Consider the following 22,649-nt stretch of genomic DNA (forward strand, 5'->3'; position numbering starts at 1 on the left):
TTTGTTACTTGCACCAACAACAACAGCAGTCGCCGCAGCAACAATTTTCGAAACTAGGTAAATCTCATAAAAATATATAATTTAAACACGCGACAGCAAAAAAAACTAAACTCCAATGCATGTATTTATGAGTGCCACAACATCTACTTGCCACCAACAATCCCAACCATAAATATACACTAAACTACTACGAATAAAGTCATGGATACATTCTGAGTACCACAGAGATCCAAAGACCAAGCCAGATAATGGGACGGACAGAGTGTTTTTGAAATAAAGCACACGGATCAGAGTGTTTTTTTTCTTCTTTCTATAAAGTCTCATTGAAAAGTGACACATACATAAAGCTCTTACAGAGAAAAGGTTGCAAATATTACAGTAATCATAGAAAATGTACAGTGGAAACCTTTTATATTTTTTTTTATATCTTTTTTTCTTTATTGAATCTTTCTTTTAAGAAATTTACAATAGGTATTCAAATCTTGACCTAAACTAAAACTAAAGTTTATATTGCAGCTGCAATGTCCAATATGAGTGCTCGTTAAATGATTATCTGGCCAGATCCAGTGTTTCCAATCGCCTCAGTCGTCTATGAACCTCAAATGACAGCAACTCCCTGGTGAGGGGGTTTGGATGATCCATTAGTTTTGAAATGAATTTTAGACTGGAGAGTTTGATCTTCTAGCGTATTATGGGGACATTGAGATCCCTATGGAAATTACTATTGCGAATGTACCATGGGGCACCTGTTATTGGAGGATGTTCCCCACAGCTGAATGCCATATAGCCATATCGGTTTTATAATTGTTTTGTACAAAAGCACTTTGTATTCCAAGTCTAGAGCAGAAAGAAAGTCTCTTAGATTTACATGAGCGCCGGCCGCATAGGCCATATCTCATGGTGGTCTAAACACCGGATAGAAACATGCGTCTATCACCGCCATTGACCGCATCGCCAGAGAACGCTCAATTTGCAAATTCTCGCACAAAGATTGCACGGATCATTGCACAAACCCCTTGCTCGAGAGCTCGGGCTATCTAATCCCTGCCATCCATAGCTAGCTAAACAACTAACAAGCCCTGGACAATTATCAGAACAGCAACCTCCGGCCTGGTAATCCAGTCCGATGTATGATCTCTGACTTCAAAAGCTCCCGACCGATAAAAGTCAGAGTGTGCCACTATAATGCACACTTCAGACCTCGATCAGGAACCAAGCCCAACGATCAGTACATCACGGATGCTACTATCCCAACACATTTCCTGAGCACAAACGCTAGTTGTTATCTGCTATTTTCAATGGCTCTGTTGTTCTCAGCAACAGCACTCAGAAGATTCATTTGGTGCACCGAAATTCGTCACTAGCCCGAACATCAGTACTTTAACCAACGATCTTCTTCCCGCGATTTTGGGTTTAAACCACAGCCAGCTCGACATCACCCTAAGTGACCAACACCAACGATCCTACTGGACCGCAGTCCTGGGGCAAAAGAATCCCCGAGCTACTAGATAAGACTTTAGTCAGCTGCGAATTTAAAAGAATTAAATTCTCACCAGGAATGAGACCCGTGCGTCTCGAAGCCCCGGTTTCGCTCCATATTTTCCCTCGAAGCACAACACCAAGGTCTGGAGCTAACCAAGATGCTTATCCGTTCCGCGAGGGGAAGTCTAGAGCAGACCGTGGGCCAATTAACCAGTACAACTGAACTGACTTTAATTTTATTTGCGTAATCTTGGCTTCAATATGGTGGGACCATGTTAAACGGCGATCAAGATGGATACCGAGATATCTCACATGGCTCTGTTCTGGGATTTTGATATTATTTATCTGTATGGAAGGGCAACTTTCTCGTCTTAAAGTAAATGTAACGTGAATACATGTTGACCTTAATTTTCCATTTGTCCAGCCATTTTTCCAAATCGCCGATGTGAGACTGGAGTTGTTCAGAAGCTATTTCGGGGTTTTCATGTGTACTTAAAAAAGCGGTATCATCCGCAAATGTAGATGTATGAGTCAGTGCGCTCGTAGGCATATCTGCAGTATATAAAATATATAGGAACGGCCCTAGAATACTTCCCTGTGGTACACCAGTGGATATTTTTCGACGTGTTGAGATCACATCCTTTGTTCTGATTTGGAAAGATTTTTCTTGTATGTAATTTTTAAGCAGTTTATGAATGCTTGAGATATGTCAATAAATAATGCGGAGCAATACTGCTTGCTCTCGAAGGTTTTCCGAACAAGTGTAGTTATCCGATGTACCTGTTCGATAGTACTATGTTTCCTTCTGAAACCAAATTGATGGTCAGGAATAATGCAATTTTCGTCAAGGTGCACTCACTATAAGTCTCTCAAGTAACAACTTTTCAAAAAGTTTTGATAATATTGACAATAGGCTAATGGGACGGTATGATGTCACTTGAGTGACATCTTTTCCCGGTTTTGGTATCATAACTATATTAGATATTTTCCATGAGGATGGGAAATATCCAATACGTAGTATTGAGTTAAATATGAAAAAAATAATTCTCAGTGCTGAGTTGGGCAGATTACTTATCATCGTGGTAGTAATTTTATCTATACCAGGAGATTTTCCAACCTTAAGACCTTTGATTGTCGTCTTCACGGCAGAGAACCGGAATTTTAGTGGGACTGGCACCACATTATTTATGACATTATCTCTAATATATGAATTTCTATCATTTGGGGTAAATACATTCTCCAAGTGATTGGTAAATGCTTCGATTTTTTCTAAAGTATTTTTTGCCCATTCTCCGTTCTGAAGGCGTATGGGCGACTCATATACAATAGGGCATTGCATATTTTTCACAGCTTTCCAGAGACTATATTCTGTTATAATCAAATTAGTTCTTAAGTTACTTTTTTTGAAATGTTAAAAATAAATAAATAATAATTATAATTTAAAAACGGCCAATTTTTTTATCCAATTCGAGCGATTACTTATTTTATAACTTGGAACCGCCAATATCGTTTGTATGAAAATCATTAAATTTTTATTTAGAGTAATTTTCCGTCCGGTTTTCTGAACTCGGTCCTTGGTTAAGCGATTGTGATAAATAAGTAATAGCACAATGACCAATTCCTTGATCTCGAAGAATGCGAAGGAAGTCGATTGAGACTTTCCTGAAACAGTTAAAAATAGAGAAACCGAAATTCATATTAAGAGTCATCTCATAGAATTGCAATTAATAAACCCTAAATGAGACTTCTTTCATACAAAAAACAACCAAAAGCATTCCTTCGAACTAACTACTTGCCGCCAGTCTGAGTTTATAGGAGAGAGTGGCAAGAACACTTGCATGTACTGGCAAGTCTCTTCAATTCCCTTTTGTTTTATCATTTTCACTTTGGCGTCTATTAGGTTTTGACATACAAAATTGAACACAGACTTGCAGTGTGTAAACAGAAGAGCAAGTTTAAAAGAGAATCGAAGATCCTTGCTTCAAGTAAACTTGCTGTGCGTAAAAGCAGGCTATGAAATAGATATAAAGGGTCTTCCAGTAGTGACTTCCGAACTTTGATAATTGATAGCGGCCAAAAAGGGGGTTCTGACCCTAATTTGTATAAAAAAAATCATCTTCGGATGAATTAGAACAAACAGAATTGTCGAATTTAGGACGATACCAATCTACACGAAATTTAACTGAGATCCCGAAACAGTAACTGGTCAACGGCAAGCGCTATATTCTGATGATTACCAACTTCTTTTGGCTTGAATTGGATGATATGTTCACCAACAGCGTGTGATTTAAACAGGACGCCGTTACGTGCTTCACAGCTCATGTCACATAGGATATTCTGCACAAGTGATTTGAGGATATTGTCATCTCACGTGGAGGTGATGTGAACTGGCCACCGAGATCGTACGGTTTGACATCACTCGATTTTTTTCTTAAGTCGCAGGTCTATGCGAATAAGCCACAAACTACAGCGGCACCCTATTCCAACATAACCCAATTCATCAGTCAAATTCAGTCTGAGCCTCCCAGCAAAACCGCGTCGAATATTTCCACGATGTTATATTCCATATATAATGACGTCGATAGGCCATTCAAACGCATACAAGATGTCGATGAAATCTTACATAATTTAAATTTGAAGATAGGAAACACTTAATGAAAGACCTTTTATAATATGCCGCGATGCGAATGAAGACAATGTTGGGATCATAGGGTAACATAGAGACGAGACGTAATTGTGAAAAACCTAAATCTGTTGTCAAAAACCTATCTCTTGCAACAACAAAATACATGCTACTCAATGTATTTTTTTGTTGTATCAGACATACATATGTATTTTTGTTTGACAATTCGAAGTGTCTCGTCTCTATGTATAATTCTCTATGGTTGGGATAGTTTCAAAAAATTTTATTTAATAAGACACCAGCAGGTAATAAATAATTTTAAATTTTTAAATATTTTTCGGTGAATTCCTTAAAAAAACCATTTTACGTTATAAGACTTTAGTTAGGCTGAGTTACATTATTAGATACCTCAAGGCCACAGGTTCGATTTAGTACCATTTCCCTAATACCTAGCATTGATTTTACATTTTAATATCTGAAGAATGGTGTGTTCTAATCAATACAGAGTCCAATCGACTTTACTTTTAGGTACTTAGAATCCAAAATTTTCTGTATGGTTTGCGTGTTCCAGAATTAACAATTCAAGTCTAAGGAGAAAGGTGTCCAGAATAACATAAAAAGAAGAGCTGTCTCTGACTATTAACGATATCTTGAAAAGGTGGTAGCTTGTTCGCAAAACGTTATGAACTAAAAGTAAAGAACTGAGGGATAACCCCTGGGATATAGAGTCTTTATCAGTAGATACTAGGTGAAGTGGCTAGGTTACGTGGGTTACTCACAAATTAGCGAATTCACTCGGAGGCCTTGTGACCTATTGTGGTACCCTTAGAAATACTATTCCTCTTATGCTGAGAATTCATGCATGAAAGGAGAAAAGTTTCCCTCCCTAATTTCGTTGGCTATGTGATTCCTATGGTCCCCGTGAGAACCAGCCGGTACTTCTAATAAATCTGATCATATTTACTAGTGACACATCGAGATTCAGTTTCCGGATTCTTCTGCCACTAGAGCGCTTGAAGTGCAATGTGGTCAACTCCAATGAAATAAGCTCGCTGACGATATTTCTAGATGCTGTCAATATTGAAGTGAACTGATATCAATGGATCATGGGCAAGTAGAACGGACTACAAAGTATCAAGGGCCATATTACCTAAGCTGGATACGAAAGGAACCAAACCGCTGCACTATAGGTTAAATGACTACTTTTTCTGTGCTAAATTTATAACGACTACAAAATCATGGTATTCAAACCAAAACCTTAAAGAATTTCAAAAGTAACAATAATTCTATTAAAAAAATGGAATTTAACCCACTAACGACCAAAAATTAACCCATTTACAATCATTAATGCAAACTTAATACATTAATTTATTTTAATTATACTAAAACTTTCAGTAATTGCTTAAATCTAATTCATTTTGTAAATTTAAATCAATAAGGTCCTCTTCGCTTTCATTAATTACATTGTCTTGGTGGCTAAAGTGATATTCTTCCATGGGTTCACTGCAAAATAACAGTTGAATTCCTTCTGGTAGAAGTGTGGAACGTTTCCGCGTTGTAAGCGCCTATCTAAAAATGATGTGTAAATTAATGGATCTGAGGTACAGCTTAATATTAATATTAATTCGGAGCTTAAAAAATATGTCTTCTCCGCTTCTATTACAACGTCTTTTTGCATCTCAAAAATTTTTCAGCAATATGAAGTAAAATAGATTGCATAGAAACTTTGGCAAGAGTCTCATTTGCTTTTAAAATTTCAATAATTTATATTCGTGAGTGATTTTCGGAAGTGGGTTATATGGGAGCTATGACCAATTATGGACCGATCGTCATGAAATTAGGTCGTGTGATTATTTTCTTTATAAGAGTTGAATTTTCTGTTGAATTTTATGTGTATTCCAAAATTTTTAAGTGATTTATGAACGTTAAATTTATTTTCGGAAGCGGGTATTATATGGGAGCTATGACTAATTAAGGACCGATCATCATAAAATTAGCTGACATGAAATTTTATTTGGAGCAAAATTTGTGTAGATACCTACATATATAAAATAAACATTTATGACCGATAAAGTCCAATTTCTGGAGGACATTTGTATGGGGGCTAGGTGGTATAATGGACCGATTTCCCTCAATTTAAATAGGCTTCGTCATTGGGCCGAAAAATTTATATGTACCATATTAAGGTGGGTGTTAGACTAATATTCTTGGACATTACAAACATCTGCACAAACGCATTATACCCTCCCCACTATGGTAGTGTAGGGTATAACAAATTTATTGTTTTTGTTATATGCTTCTGCACTTCATCTGAAAATATGTTTACTTCAATTTTGTCCACTACATGTTTGAAAACGGCATAAAATTTGTCTTTTTTTGAATTTTCGTTAAGCCAAATTTCAAACAATAACCTAAAAAAGATAGTATTATTCGAAAACGGCTAAAAATGGCTATTATAAGTAAATGAAAATTGGTTTATAACATTTCAATATATTCATTTCTGATTTCATTTAATCTGCCGAACTTTGCCGAAATTTTAAAAGCTTCCACGAAGTTACATTTTGAAAACAATTGCAGCACTTTTAAGGTTATGTTAAAAAAGTGGATTTATTTCAAGCAAGTTAAACAATTTTATCACATTTTTTAACAAAAAACATTACTTAATTACTTAGTTTATTGTTCTCCATTTTCACTTTATTGTTTATAACTCGCGAAATTATTTAAACATGCAATTGAAAATTTGAAAGCAATACAGGTTTTTCAACAAAATTTAAGCAATTACGATGCAATGTCTTTGACTGCGTGTTGTCAAATGGAATTTAGTATTTACCAAAAACAAAAAGCTGACTTAGTTAATTTGGAGTATTGGTTACAAAATGGCATTAAAAAAGTGCAATATTTGCATTTGAAAAATTAGACTTTAGCACAGTTTTGGTAGCCGTTTAACCTATAGTGCACTGCTAAGATTGAACAGTCTCACTCTGGCCACCTTTGTAGGTAGGAGGTGTGTGAATATTAGGGATGCCAATCCCGAAATCCCGATCCCAAAAATCCCGGGATTTTTCGGGATCGGGATTTCCCGAATCCCGGGATTTGTGAAAAAGAATCCCGGGATTTTTCGGGATTAACAAATCCCGAAATATTATGAGATTTTTGATATTTTAGGAAAATTTTTGAAGCACCCAAAATACTTAGAAAGCTAAATTTCAGCATATTTATAATAATCTCGCTTCAAATCCAAACGCAGCCAGATTTTTTCATTTGAATCAGGAAGCAGCACGTCTCCCTTCCATTGACAGGCTTTTACACAATTTACACTTTTACGAAATTTATGTTCAAGTTATTTTCTGAAGGGGCAAATGTAGTCCGTTTTCCGCAGTACTTTACAGTATAATTTCAGAGTACTTACAACTTATTTTGTGCAAAATTTTGTAAGGATTGCCGTATAATCAAGATATTTATGAATGCTCAAACAGTACTCCGGGGGACAATTGTATGGAGCTAGGGGAAATCATGGACCATTTATTTTAATTTAATGCATTAGTTTTTGATTTGTTATATTTTTACTTAAATATATTAATGAAATCAATAGTTTTTATTGTTGAATTTGATGTTTTTGACGTTTAACTAAAGTCCCGAAAAATCCCGAAATCCCGAAAAATCCCGGGATCCCGAAAAATCCCGGGGTCCCGAAAAATACCGGGATCCCGGGATTTGCATTTCTAAAATCCCGAATCCCGGGATTTGTAAAACCCAGTCCCGTTTGGCATCCCTAGTGAATATAGATGAGATTAATACTGTCATTGTCCAGGTCATTGAAAGTAATGAGGTCAGGTAGTACATCCTTCTCAACTCTTCAGTGCTAGAGTGAAGTTAAAGTTTGCAAGTAAGTAGGCCCAAAGCTGAACATTTTGTCAAGCACATCCTCCTTACTATCCGTGTATATTAGTACCCAAATGATCCTTATATTATGATCTCGTTAACCCTTTCGCTATATTGAATCCATATGGATACATAATTTAAAATTTCATAAAAACGTATAAATTGTGTGGAAAGTGTTTATTTTATCATTTTAATCAGGACTGAAAATATGATGTTGGATATAATTTGAATTGTATTTATTGGATTTCTTGAGCTCCCCAATAAAAACTTGTAGCGAAAGGGTTAAGCGATGAGCAGGAGTAAAATAATGTTTATATATTTGGAAACGAGGATTCCAAGAAGTCAACGATGGTTCGATTGTCATTATATAGGTACATTAAAGGCAAAAAAAAAGTTTGATTCCGGATGTGAACCCGTTCTCGTCACATTAAATATTTGTCACTAAGTCTTCATGATTTTTTAAGACCTTATTATTCACTGGAAGTATGTAACTTTAGCTGACCATTATATTTAAGGCCCACTGTAACCACAACATACATAAAAAACAGATAAAAAAACATTCATTCATTTATTCAAACGTACTTACATACATACAAACAAATGCAACTCTTAAGTAAATACCGACAGACAGATGGACAGACAATATAATAAAATCAAACAGCATGCTCAAGGTCATTCAAGCGCGCCAAATGCAATCAAACAACAAAAACAACAGCAATAATAGCCTACAACAACATTGCAGCCAGCAAAAGCTCAGAAAAAGTTGAATTGAAGAAAAAAATCTCTACAATCAATCGTTCAGATAGAAACCAACCAACAAACAAACATTCATGCATACAAAATTACAAAAAAATACTAAAAACAACAAATAGAAAAATCTCTTAAATACTGCCGGTCAGACAGACAGACAGTGAGCGTTGAATTTTTTTGATCATACATTTTTAATAGAAAATAAAGAAATCCACTGATGAGAGATAAAACCGAACAAGTCGATAATGTTAAATTTTTTATTATTTATTGTAGTTTATAAGGATTTTAAAATTTTGTTCAAATCAAAATTTCCAAAAATTTAAAAAAATTTATAATTTTTTTTTTTTTGAAAGATTGAAGTAAAGGCTTTCAAAACTATTTGAGACTCATTTTGCTAATTACAAAACGTAATAAGTTTCATGGATGTGAAAAAAACCTGCTTGGCCAAAATGTCAATTTTTGACCCCCTCTAACTCAGAGAGTTCTCGTCCAATCTTGTTGAAAAATAGTGTCTGAATTACTATCCAATCCAGCCTTGGTGTAAATTTCATCGGAAGACATCGATTTCAAAAGTTGGTTCAGTTGACATGAAATCCCCCATGTATTTTTTATGAAAAATTTTAAATCGATTTAATCGGTTTTGCCTTGTAACCAAGGAATTTGCATAGAGAGCTGTTTAGTTTTTAAGTTATTTCCCAAGCTTGAAGGCAAATTAAAGGAAAAAAGTATTCAACAATTGTTAAGCAATAAACATTAGTTGCGCATTCACACTAACCATTAGAAAGAATTTGTAGATATTCTTTGTTTTCTTTAAAAATACCAACTAATAATATACAGCTCCCATTGATGTAAAGAATTTACAAAAAGTTATTGACAAGAAAATGCATCGTTTGAGTTTGAAGAACAAAAACAAAGCATTGTTTTGTTGTTTTCTATAACATTCATTAATATTCCGTACTCTTGCTAGAATATATTATTTTGAAGTAACCCAACTATTGAAAATAACCGCTATTTTAATAGAAAAATGGTTAATATTAATAATTTTTTAGCTCCTAACGTAGACATTATAATTAACTTTAAAGTAATGCATGAAACAGCACCCACTTATGACTGCTTAATGGTGGATGTAATGAGTATGCATTACCGAAGGTATTGACTAGTTAATTAACTAAAAAGTTGCAGTCTTATAAATTCAATTTCCCTTTTTAACAAATTTAGTAAAATTTATTCCATAAAGTTTTTAGTTCTGAAAAAACCTCTACCTTTGGGGAATACACTATTGAATTATTGACAAATATCCACCATCTCAATTTTAGTAAGCTCGTTTATTTGTTTCAGCACTTGGGTTTTATTATTATAACGATTTAGTCCTTGTTATACAACTGATACATTAACTTTTAGAAAAAAAAACTTTTGAGCCCCAGATCATCTCTTATTTCCGACTCTCTAATCTCTCAATTTTAAATGTGGTGAAACAAATATGGTTTGTTTAATCAGTAGTGAGATAGTAGTCTCAGTGTTAATCGTTGAAATACGAAACCTAATGTTCTCAATGAAATACACATAAGGCTCCTAAATTTTCTTTACAACGCCCCAATTGAGAACACTTGGCACGATCTGATAGTGCTAAATGCCTGGTTCTCATTCAAGGTAGAAGATTTTCCTGAAACTGGAACGTAATGTCGCGGACATCAAAGGCCATGACAGCACTATTTATTTGTATGTGGGCCAGATGCGCGAAATGGAGCATTGAGCCGGTAACGCAAATTTAAAATTTTAGGTTGGTCTCACTTTCGAAAAGGTCTTGTGATCCTTTAAAGGGTGATATGCGGGCAGACGTTAGTTACTGAACCTTTCTGGTACCCCTCCTCAAGTGAAAACAGTATGCGTATTATCACTGATAATTTCTAAATATGACGGAAAGTATTAAGTTGCATTGAAGAGTTTGGAAACAGAATTTCTTTCGGACACAATGATTTATGAAATATTTTCCAGCTAGTCCGGGAAATGATATTCTATAAATGAGATAGCGAGACTTTCAACAATGTGGGTGAGGGGACACTGGTGTATTGAAGGCATTTATGTTGCAGGTACAATAGATGCACTCTGTGATATACCTTTATCTTCTTGAAAAATTCATGCATGTTTGCTTGAATTGACTGAGGATAGATGGTCAAATGGAATGTTGTTACGGAATATTTTCATTACATCTTAAGTATATTTCAAGCGAGAGAGCAGTGCAACTCTTGAGTAAAGACCGCTGCAAGAAGTGTATTTTACAGCAACTGCATTTTAAAACAACTTCCGTATGGAGTTGTCAGTCTCCCATCGGACTCGTTCCAGGTGGCGGATTGGGGGAGGCATCATTGTGATCTGTGATACATTTCATTCAAATAGTTACTGGTGTCGATGACTTTCGAGCGACATCAAGACTTCGTAATACATTTTCTTACAAATGATCAAAAAGTTTTGGTATAACTAAGTTAATAACAGGAGATGGTACAACCAATGACCATTTCCTTGTGATACACATGAAACGAGTGATCGCAATAAAATGATTTGGTGACAGGATTACTGTTACTTCAAATGATATATTTTTGGCAAATGGTCGTAAGGTATTAACATAATCCTCTCTCTTTATCTCCAATGTTATAACCTGCAGACCAAAACTATTCTTACCTCTCCCAAACGCCAGCAGACACCGGTATTTGAATTGGCTAGTTGATGCCTTGAGTCGATAATATTCTATGGAGTCTTTGTTTGGTGAAAAAGCACTAGATAAAGGCTCAAATTGCATGCTATTCGAGAAATTTTTAAGGAGAAATGCTGATAACAGGAACCCTAAGAACAGCTATAATAAACTGGATTCCTGTGACGATCCAGGCTTAATGCTATTGGTGAATGGAAACATGGATCATACGGTCACTTCAGTATAATCGGAAGTATACATTATCTTCCAGATAATATTGATTGTTGCACTCCCAGGCCCTTCCTATCGATAAACTTTGGTGGCTCAATTCCATACAACATGGAATTCATGGATGGACTTTGACACAAGGAGTCGCTCAGTCTATACGGACGGCTCTAGAAAGGTAGATCGAGTTGGTGGAGGTGTCTACATTCAGGAAATAGGTTATATTTTAATATTCCAAATGAATTTATTATTCAATCTGAAATATATATTAAAAGGGCGTCAAATTGCTCCGTTGTAAAAAGAATTTAGGCAGGGATATTCGTATATATACTGATAGTCATTAAATGTCTGACAGGTGTGTACAAAACATCGAACATAGTCCAGGAATTCCGGGCATCCTTAAATATAATGGTGAGACTTTCAATAGTCCTACTCATTTGGGTACGTGGACACGGAGATATTTTAGGCAACTGTATTGATGATGATCTGGCGAAAAAAGACTCCATGATGGCTGACGGAGTTATCAAATGCAAGCAGCGAATTAGTAACTTTTCTATGAGCTCCCTCAAACAAGATGTGGTGTGAAACAACCTGTATGATTGCCAGAATGATATAGCGTGTACTAAACCGAGGGTGGACAACGTTACATCTTGGCGGTGATAACCGAACACTGCAAATTTGGCAACCATGGCCAAAAGACTATAATAACTGTAGAAGTTGTCAGAATGAAGAAGAGGATGATACCATTTTTCATATTTTTTGTCACTGCAAGGCATTAGGAGATCTAGGCATTAGGTTTCTAATACATCGTTCCTTCAATAGTCTTTCTGAACATTATTTCATAAACTTTATTAGGAATAGCAATTGGCCACTCACGCCAGACACGAAAATCTCGGGGTGACCTAGTATCCGTCAAATAACTAAATATACACTAATCTCCTTCTTTCTTCTCATCTGACCTCTTCCTCTACATTTTTCTACACCTTTACTATATCCGGCTTTCCTCTTATCTTTTCGTCACTATCTGGTCCTCTTTATTTATCTATTTTCAGATAACACTGACCCACTGTATGAACCCAAGTGAGCTAGACGGCTGGCTGATAACCTAACCTAACTACATCGTGTATAGGATAGAGAGATCTGTGCAAATACCCCAAATCAGAGTCAGCCGTAATGGTTTAAAGGAGAATCGACTTAAAACGAACCTGCTTTGATGATAGCTATCACGCTACGGAATGAAAAGTTTGTTTATTTTTAATTCTTGGTTGAGAGTTTCTTTTTTTGGATTTCGTGTAAAAGGCCGAATAATGTTCATCCTCAGGGGCTAATCTATTTATTCCTTGGATCAATATTATAATCACTGTTGCCAGATAATTCTGGTATAAAATCGTCAAAATTGGACTAAAAATCATCAAAATCGGCAAAATATTTTTGAAATCAAAAAATCGGAAAATAGGTGTTATATAATAAGAATTATTTAATATTTGTATACAAAAATTAAATACTTGCACACTCTTCACCATGAGTGGTAAGGGTTTATATAAGTTCCACATTTCTCATTTACGATCCTTATAAATAGAGTAGTCGATATTTCGATGTTCGTCTGTTGAAATAAACTTTCCGAAGGCTCTCAATAACTTACAAACATGAATGGTATGGTTCTGGTTCGGTTGGTAAGATTTGCAAAAAGCTACGACTTACATATATCGCGAATACTAAGTCATTTACAAAAGCAATTTAGAAACGTTTAGGACGTATACGAAATTCGGACCAACAATGTTTCAATTTCGGAAAATCAAGTATCAGGCTTAATTAACTTTAATAATTCTTTAGTATAGGTTTATAGAAATCGTTCAAGTAGCTGCTATACACATTGGCAGACGACTAAAATTAAAAATTTCACGAATTTTTAAAAAATCTTAACAAACATTTTACATTTTGATTCATTAAAGTCAAGTAATTTAAGCTCTATAAATTCGGATTCTGTTTTATAAAAAATCTTCTTTCTTACAAAAACAATTACGGCACAATAGTCGAACATTCTATTAGTTAATTAAACGATTATATGAAAACCTTGACCTAAATATAGACTTTTCATAAAATCGACATTTTGAGTACTAAAATCGACAAATCGCACTTTGCCATTTCTTCGATCAAAAATCGCCAAAATGTCGATAAATCGGCAAATCTGGCAACAGTGATTATAATATAGAATGTATTTTACACAACTATCATTACCACATTATAATGGATTTTGATGAGATTTGGGAACTTGTATTTGATGATCGTTTTTATCCAAATATACCACATTTACTTGTAAATTTTAAAAATGTATATTTTGTAAAGTATTAGTATAGTAATAGTTTTTAAATCTATTACGTTATGAGCATTATAGTACAAAGAATCTTAATAAATAGCATGAGAACAAAGTTTTAAAACAATCGTTAATAACATGTGTTAATAAAACGTATATATTACGAGACTTTAATTAAGTATTCGTAAAACATTTAAAGATAAATTCAACTGCAAAGATATAAATACATAAGTACGTACATCTGTATGTACGAGTATTTGACTTGTATGTATAATAAGAGTTAAATGTCAAACATTGGGTTAAGTTGCATTTAATATCAAATCATTAATGAAAATGTCACAAGTAACGACAGAATAGAATTTAAGCATTTTACTAGAATTTCATCTTTATAGGTATACATACATATGTATCTATGAAGAATGATTTTTAGTTATTTAATCGTTCCTATAAATATCTACTGCTAAATTTTATAGAGTAAGTACTTGTAAAGAAAAAAATTAAATTGTTATAATTTTTGTTACTCTTTGGCTGTAAAAGTTAAATTTACATATTCATATAAATGTATGTTTCCACAAAGGAGCTGAATTGAAATAATTTGGAAGTAATTTAGAGACCGAAAATAACTCGTTCCCATAATCAAAGTACCCAAATTTTATGATAAAATATAAATCACTCAGAATAACAGTTTTAAAAGGATTTTTGTTTACATGGTTTGGTATGACCATTATTAGTTTTTGTGGGTTTTTAATGCTTGGGGAGTGTGAAACGAATGTGAAGTAAATTAGTGCTGAAATGTGTCGAAAAAGTAACTGAATTTTGGCATTTTGTTTCAATTGTGAAATTAACGTTTTGTTAATTTTTTGTTAAATTGGTGTTTTTTTTTTTTGGAAAATTTATGATTTTTTATTTTTAGTTTAGTAATTACGTACTATTTGTACATTTAAACAAATTGTAGCCAAAAGTACTTTTGTAATTAAGGTACAATAAAATATAGTACCTTTATCAAAAAGAACTTCTTGAGATTTTTATTTCATAAATTTTAAATAACGTATTTTTTTTTTGTGATAAATAATCACTTTCGAAACAATTTTAATTCCATTACTTAGATTTTTTTATAATTTTTTGTTATAAAATGTTTATCAAAAATTACTTTTACAATTAACCTACAATTTGGTACATTTTACATATGTTTCTTTATTTTTTTTTTAAAATGATACCAAAAGGATATTGTTACGAAATTGTACTTGAATTCAAATATAACGATTTTAAGGGCTGATTTAAATTTCAAATAACAGTGCTGTAATAGCAAACTGTAACATATCTGTGGGCATTATTAAATAAAAGCTTTCAGTTGACCATTGATCGTAAGTTGGCAACGCTGTTTGCTGCGACCGTATATTCGAATTCGAATATTCAGTTAATGAACATTGTAAAAATAGAGCTTTCTAGATGGTAATGCAGTATTATAAATAGTGGCAGAGGTTGCAGTCGTTAGTGAGTTTATCAGAGACGCTATTCCAATAAACATCAACTGAGTGCCTAAAAGTGTGCTGTATTTTCGTGTACATTATAAAGTGTATGTATTTCTGAGAATTTATAAACGTGTATAAAAAAAGAAACATTGAGTGCCTATTTAATTCTGTTGTTGTACATTTTTAAATAAATAAAGAGTTGTTACAATTTTTAAACTACTAAACGGCTTTTATTTGCAATCAAAAGTATCCGGTTTATTTAAAGGAAATAAACCAGCGTTTTAAAAAGGTTAAAACGTAACAATATTATGTATAAAAGCTAAATTTAATTTAATTTTTTTTATTTAGAATGGTACCAAAAATGTACTTTTTTAATTAAATTAAAATTGTGTACTTTAACAAAGAATTCTTTTTTAGGTTCCAATTTGAATCATTTTAAACCATTTCTTGTATTTTTATATATGTTTTTTATATTTATGCAATTTAAAAAAATAGTACCAAAAAAGTACTCTTTAAAAAATATGGATTTGGTACTATTCATGATAAATTAGTAATTTTGATAAATTTGTATTTATGTTAGTTCTTTAATTCTTTATAATTTGTTGTCTAGTACTTTTTTAATTAATGTCAAATTTGGTACTTTTCCAAAAAGTATTTTTTTTAGTTTAATACTTCAATAATTCTAAACCATTTCATATATATTTGTATATTTTTTCAGATATGTATGTACTTTTAAAAAATGGTACCAAAAAGGTACTTTTTGAATAAAAGCTAGATTTTATTAATTTTATGACATATTTAAAATGTTTAATTATTTTGAATTAAATTCTATTGTTTTTTATAATTTTTTTTACACACATTTAAAATAATGGTACCAAAAATGTACTTTTTATTAAAAAGCTTTTAATTAAAGTAAAATTTGGTTCTTTTACAAAAAAATATTTCCTTAGGTACTTATTCTAATCATTTAAACGATTAATCATTTATACGATTGTATTTTTGTATATTTTTTTTAGATATATGTATATGTAATTTAAACAAATGGTACAAAAAAGGTACCTTTTTAATTAAAGATAAATTTGGTACTACTCATGATAAATTATTAATTTAGAAAGATTTTTATTTATGTTAATAATTTAATTTTTTATAATTTGTTGTCTGGTACTTTTTTAATTAAAGTATTTTTTATTTTTTTAGTTTTATATTTTAATAATTCTAAACCATTTCATATATATTTGTATATTTTTTTAGATATGTATGTAATTTTAAAAAATGGTACCAAAATAGTACTTTTTAAATAAAAGCTAAATTTGATTTGAATAATTTTTGATAATTGTTTATTAAAGTACTTTTTCAATTAAAATAAAATTTGGTAATTTTATGAGTCTTTTTAAAAATTGTGGATTTTTTGTGAAATTGAAAAATTTACATTCATGATATGATTTGTGTGTTTTTTTCTTTTCTGTATCTCTCAATCACTACCCTAAAATGTTCTCTTATAAATCATTCTTTCAGTGATATAACTGGGTAAATACAATTTTTTTTAAATTAATGAATTCACTTATAAACTAGTAATACTTAATTACTCAGTTGTTATTCACACAGCAACTCCTTTGTCATGTGTAAAACCCCGTAACATTTAATCAATTTCGATACTGGTATACATTTATATTTCTATATATACTCCTCTCTTTTGTCCTGTTTCTTTCTTTCAATTTATTTTGCTGTTTATTTTTATTTCGCTGCTCATTGTGAATTGGCGATAAGCCTGTGTCAATAACTTTTTCGAAACGTTTATTGTCATTACAAATAATAAATATATTTATGCCTGTTTGTTATATGGTGTGTATGAAGTATATAAGTAGGAACGAGTACATCGTATGAGTAATACTTTCATTATGAATAAATAATTGAATGAAAGTGGCACACAGGCATGCAGGTATGTGTTTGGAACAATGTTACTGACTTACGCACAAATGTATTTATTCACTCCTCAGTGCCTGTACTCGTTTTGTGTCCACAATATTTGACAAATAATAAAATTAAATGTTCCTGCTGAACAGTGTTTCTTAAATGAGAGTGTTTTTTTTAGGGAAAAGAGATGTACAAAGTCCATTAAAGTTTATCAGGTCTGAGGTGTACAAAATCATGAAAGCAAACTCCTTCTACTGATAACCTTACCAACAGACATGGACAAATTTATACGATCCTACTTATTTTGATACTATTTCATGTTCAGAAGTATAGAAATTCTATAAAAAATGTGTATGTACAAGATTTTTATATAAAAATATTCTGCATAACAGTTTTTTCTATAGAAAAAAATTCTGTGTAATACTTTCTTTTATAGAAAATTTTATATAACAGTTATTTTATTTTTCTATAGGAAATGTTCATGTAGAAATATGTCTGTATAACAGTGCTTTTATAGTTTTTTCTATATAAAAAAATTCTGTATAACAGTTTTTTCTATAGAAAAAATTGTGTATATTTTATATAACAGTTATTTATATAGATAAGTTTCTGTATAACAGTTTTTTTTTCTACAGAAAATTGTCTGAATAACCGTTTTTCTATAGAAAATTCTCTGTATAACAGTTTGTTGTACAGAAAATTCTTTGTATGACCGATTTTTCTGTACCGAAAATTTGCTGTATAACAGTTTTTTCTATAGAAAATTGTCTGTGTATCACCTTCTTCTACAGAAAATTGTGTGTAACAGTTTTTTGAACCAAATTTCTGTATAGCACTTTTTTCTACAGAAAAGTTTCTGTATAACAATTATTTCTACATCAAATTGTATGTATATTAGGATTTTCTATAGAAAATTGTCTGTATTAGAGTTTTTCTACTAACAATTTACTCTATAATAGTTTTTTTCTATAGAAAATTGTCTGTATATTAGCTTTTTTGTAGACATTTTCTGTATAACAGTTTTTTGTACAAAATTTTCTGTAGAATACTTTTTTCTACTGAAATAATAATTTTTCTACAGACAATTTACTGTATAATAGTTTTTTTTTTCTATAGAACATTGTGTGTATACATATTATCTTTTCTATAGAACATTTTCTGTATAACTGTTTTTTATATAGATAGTTTTCTGTATAAGAGATATTGCAATGATATTGAATTTGTTGCCAATCGAATGATTCTACGATAGTGATCGAATTTTATAGCTGTGGCTTCTTTATCAACTGACTTTCTGTTGATAAAACCGAAAAATTCCGAATGATTCGATTTGCAACAAATTCGGTTGCTATCACGAATCTGTTTTCTCTGTGTGTATAACAATTATTCTTATAGAAAGTTTTCTGTACAGCTTTTTCTAAGAACACAATTCTGCGTAACAGAATATTTTAATAAAAAATTCAATTTTAGTAATTGGGGGTTAAAAAAGTACTGGTCGAATATTATTTTGATGTCGAACAAAAATGTAATTTTTCATTCCCAACTTAAAAAGGTTGTCACATTTTTATATCTTTCACCTTCGTGAAAAGGGTATATATCGTCCCCTCAATAAAACAATAGTGTATAAGCATATACACCATCTACATAACTGATTCTATATGTGGTCAAAATTTGGTGAAATTCTACTTCCACAAAGTGGGTCAAAAGATCAATTGAAATATTACTTTTGTTCTAGATGTCTACTAACACAAAAATTTTAAACTCAATTACTATTTCGAAATGGCAAAACTATTGTTTTATTAAGGAGACGATATAAGTTTGTCATTCCGTTTGTAGTTTCTACATTTTTATTTCCTATAAAGTATATATATTCTGGATCCTTATAGATAGCGGAGTCGATTAAGCCATGTCCGTCTATCTGTCTGTTGAAATCAACTTTCCGAAGCCCCCCAATAACTTACATACGCGATTCATACATCAATATCTCCGGAATTCTTCCGGCTCGGTTGCTATTTAAAATCGCTGAGATATAAGGAAAAAACCAGGACAACAAGTCATTAATATAGACAATATGGATATCTAATGATAGATATTTCAAAGACTTTGCAATGACGTATATCGAGCCCTTACCGCCAAATTATCGTAAGCGACAAAACACAAACTATAAAGGAGAAGGTTTTTTTTTTGATTATTTTGAAATTTATACATAGAATTAAAAATGTTATGATGCGATATAATATAATTTCGTTCAAGCTATTTGTCTATTTTTCAAAAATATTTATAACTTTTGACAATTAAAAATTCATGGAATAATTTATTGAAAAATATGATAAAAACTGTTTTTTATTGATACAAATTTTTCGAATTGAAATTAAATTTTTATTTATGAATAGTTTTTAATGAAATTTCACAGTTATGTAGATTTTTCTATTTAAAATGGAAAAATAAAAACGAATTTTGAAATTTATTATCAGCAATCCCGCAATTCCCAAAAAAGTTTTGAAAAATTCCAAAAATGGTCATTTTTAGTTTTTTGGCTATAATATCCATACCAGGGTCGGGGTTATCGGGACCCTTTACAAAATAATTAGATACATATTGAGCCACCTATAATCGGTTACTATATTTTGATATCGGATACGGTCTAAAGTTTTATTTTACATAAAAACAACAATTTTGAAATTGGTTTTCCTTTAAAATATTTTATGAAAACTAAGCTTTCAGAAAGTAGAAATTCCTTATACATCCTCTTAGAAATTTTTTGCGATAACTTAAAAAGAAAAAAAGTTTTTTTTTCCGAAAAAATAGCGAAAAATTTAAAATTTTTAAAATTTTTTTAAATTCAAATGCATATAACTTTGGACATAGTCATTATTTTTAAACAGTTCTTTTTCCGTTTGACACATACATGCGTTGTTAGTCCAATAAAGGAACTGGAGAAAATCGGGAAATATTTGGGTACGCTGTTATCAAAAAACTGGAGTAGAGAGGGTAAAATTGTTGAAAATTTAATTTTAAAATGCGAATATCTCCTAAGCTATAATAGATAATTGATAGCTACGACGAGGTTTTTTGTAGTGCTCGATGAGAAGATTCTACATGTATAATGTTTTTGAAATCGGAACTCAAATCAAGAAATAATATCGTTATAAAAGTGTACATACCCGAGGTGTCCTACTTTGAGGGCTCTTGGTCGCGCCCCTGGTGGGCCCATGAGGTTCATGTTCAAAACTTAAACTCGACACGTGCGCACGTGAAATTTCATTCAAACCAATCTAAAAATTTAGAAGTTACAGATTTATTTCAATCTTTTTTTTCTATACCACTGTGTGTCGCTTACGATAAAATTTGTTTACTGTAAAATATAAACATTGACTTACGATAAAGTCTTACCTCCTATATTTTTGATGTTATTAACAATTTTGATATTCTGAGAACGCAAAACATCAGTCGGTCCATAAAATTTTAATTTCTGCAATAAAACAAAAATTTTAAAAATGTCGCTTACGATAATTTGTCGCTAAGGGCTCTATAAATTTTTTTTCACCAAAAGGGTTTTTTCGCTAAATATTAAAAAAAAATTAAAAACAACTTTGGAAAAAAATAAATTTTGTTTACCTAAAAATATTTAAAATTTTTATTTTGAAGTATAATTTGGTGAAGGGTATATGTAAGATTTGGCACAGCCGAATATAGCTCCCTTACTTGTTTATGTTCCATATTAATAAGTTTCTTCTAAAAGTGTATACTTTACTAGCTAAAAAATTAATCAATCGAATAAAAGCCCAGTGCCTTCAAAAAGAATTTATGAAAGAATTGAAACGATTTCATAAACAAAAAAATTTAAGAAATATCAGATGTTTTGTTTTTTTTACTAACTATAATAATAACATCAATTATATCGACCTGCTGGAAAAGTTAGTTTTCTGGTTTTAAATAAAGATTTTCATATATTTGCCACATAGATAAATTAGTTTTGGTTGTGAAAACTGAATCTATTGCTAATCAAGTGATTCAGTCTAAATTACCGAATTTTTCTCTTGGGGCTAAATAATTTTAGTTGAGGTGGCAAAAGTTCGATTATATAAATAACAATTCTTCTGTGTCAAATTATTATCTGTTGCTATTAGCAAAAAATCTGGGAAAATAATCGAACCATACGATTGTCAAAAAATTACAACGAATCTCATTTATATCGCCTCGATATCAGGACACAATCCTTCAAAAGATAGACAGGTCAATCTTGGGACAACGAACGAATTATATAGTACCTACACCTAATTTTGATGGGACCTTGAGGATTAGAATTACGACAATAGATGACTGGTCTGTGAATTCTGTCCTTCAGGGCGACGCGAACTCAATCTACACTAACGGAAACGGGCTCGTGCTATCGAATTGGATATTTGAATGGACGTTGAAAGGCTGGGAACTCTGGTGAATATCACCACTTATACAATATCCAGATTGCTCTGACGCTCTATGGAAAAGAAAAATACTTTTTTGGAAGGAAGTTGATCAAACTTCTTACGGGTATAATTATTGGGCTATGTATGTCGGACATGTCGGAACGTGTGGGATATCCACGTTATAACTATTGTATAAATTGTTTAGATGAGGAAGAGGAGGAGGACCATGGACAAATACATATTGGTACATTTCTCTTGTATAATCTAAATTGTATCAGAGAATTGTCAGAAGAAAAAAATGTCTCGATTACCAACTCTACAGACACGTCAAAATATATTCATCATAACTTTCCAGAAGAAAGTTGCAAATTTAATCTTAGGGGGTTTGGGAAACACTGATTTTGTTTTCAGTACAATCAACAAGATAATGACTCCTGCTTAATTCGAAAAATTACCAGATATCAAGTAAATATGTACAAACTAAGTATATACATAAATGTATGTACATATGTGACTGTATGTAAATACTTATATATACAAAGAGAGAGAGAGAGAGTGTGTGTTTTGTTAAACACATCCTGATGATAAAAGTCAAATAAATTTGTTGCTGCTTTTTATCTTTTCATTTCGTTGTTTTCTGTGTTCTTTTTTTTATTCCGTCACTGTTTGTTCATCCTCGTACAAACAAACTGTAGTGCAGATAAAGTGCCTTTCTGTACCCTGCACCCTGAGTGGCAAGGCTATCTATAAGTTTGTCATTTCGTTGGTAATTTCCACATTTTAATTTATTTTCGAGCCCATAACGTCGGAGCCGATAAAGCGATGTTCGTCTGTCGGTGAGTACATAATGAAACACCTATCCAGCGATATATGTCCTGGCTTAGAAATTTGA

This window comes from Calliphora vicina, chromosome 1 (genome assembly GCF_958450345.1).
Source record: "Calliphora vicina chromosome 1, idCalVici1.1, whole genome shotgun sequence".
Classification (NCBI taxonomy): domain Eukaryota; kingdom Metazoa; phylum Arthropoda; class Insecta; order Diptera; family Calliphoridae; genus Calliphora; species Calliphora vicina.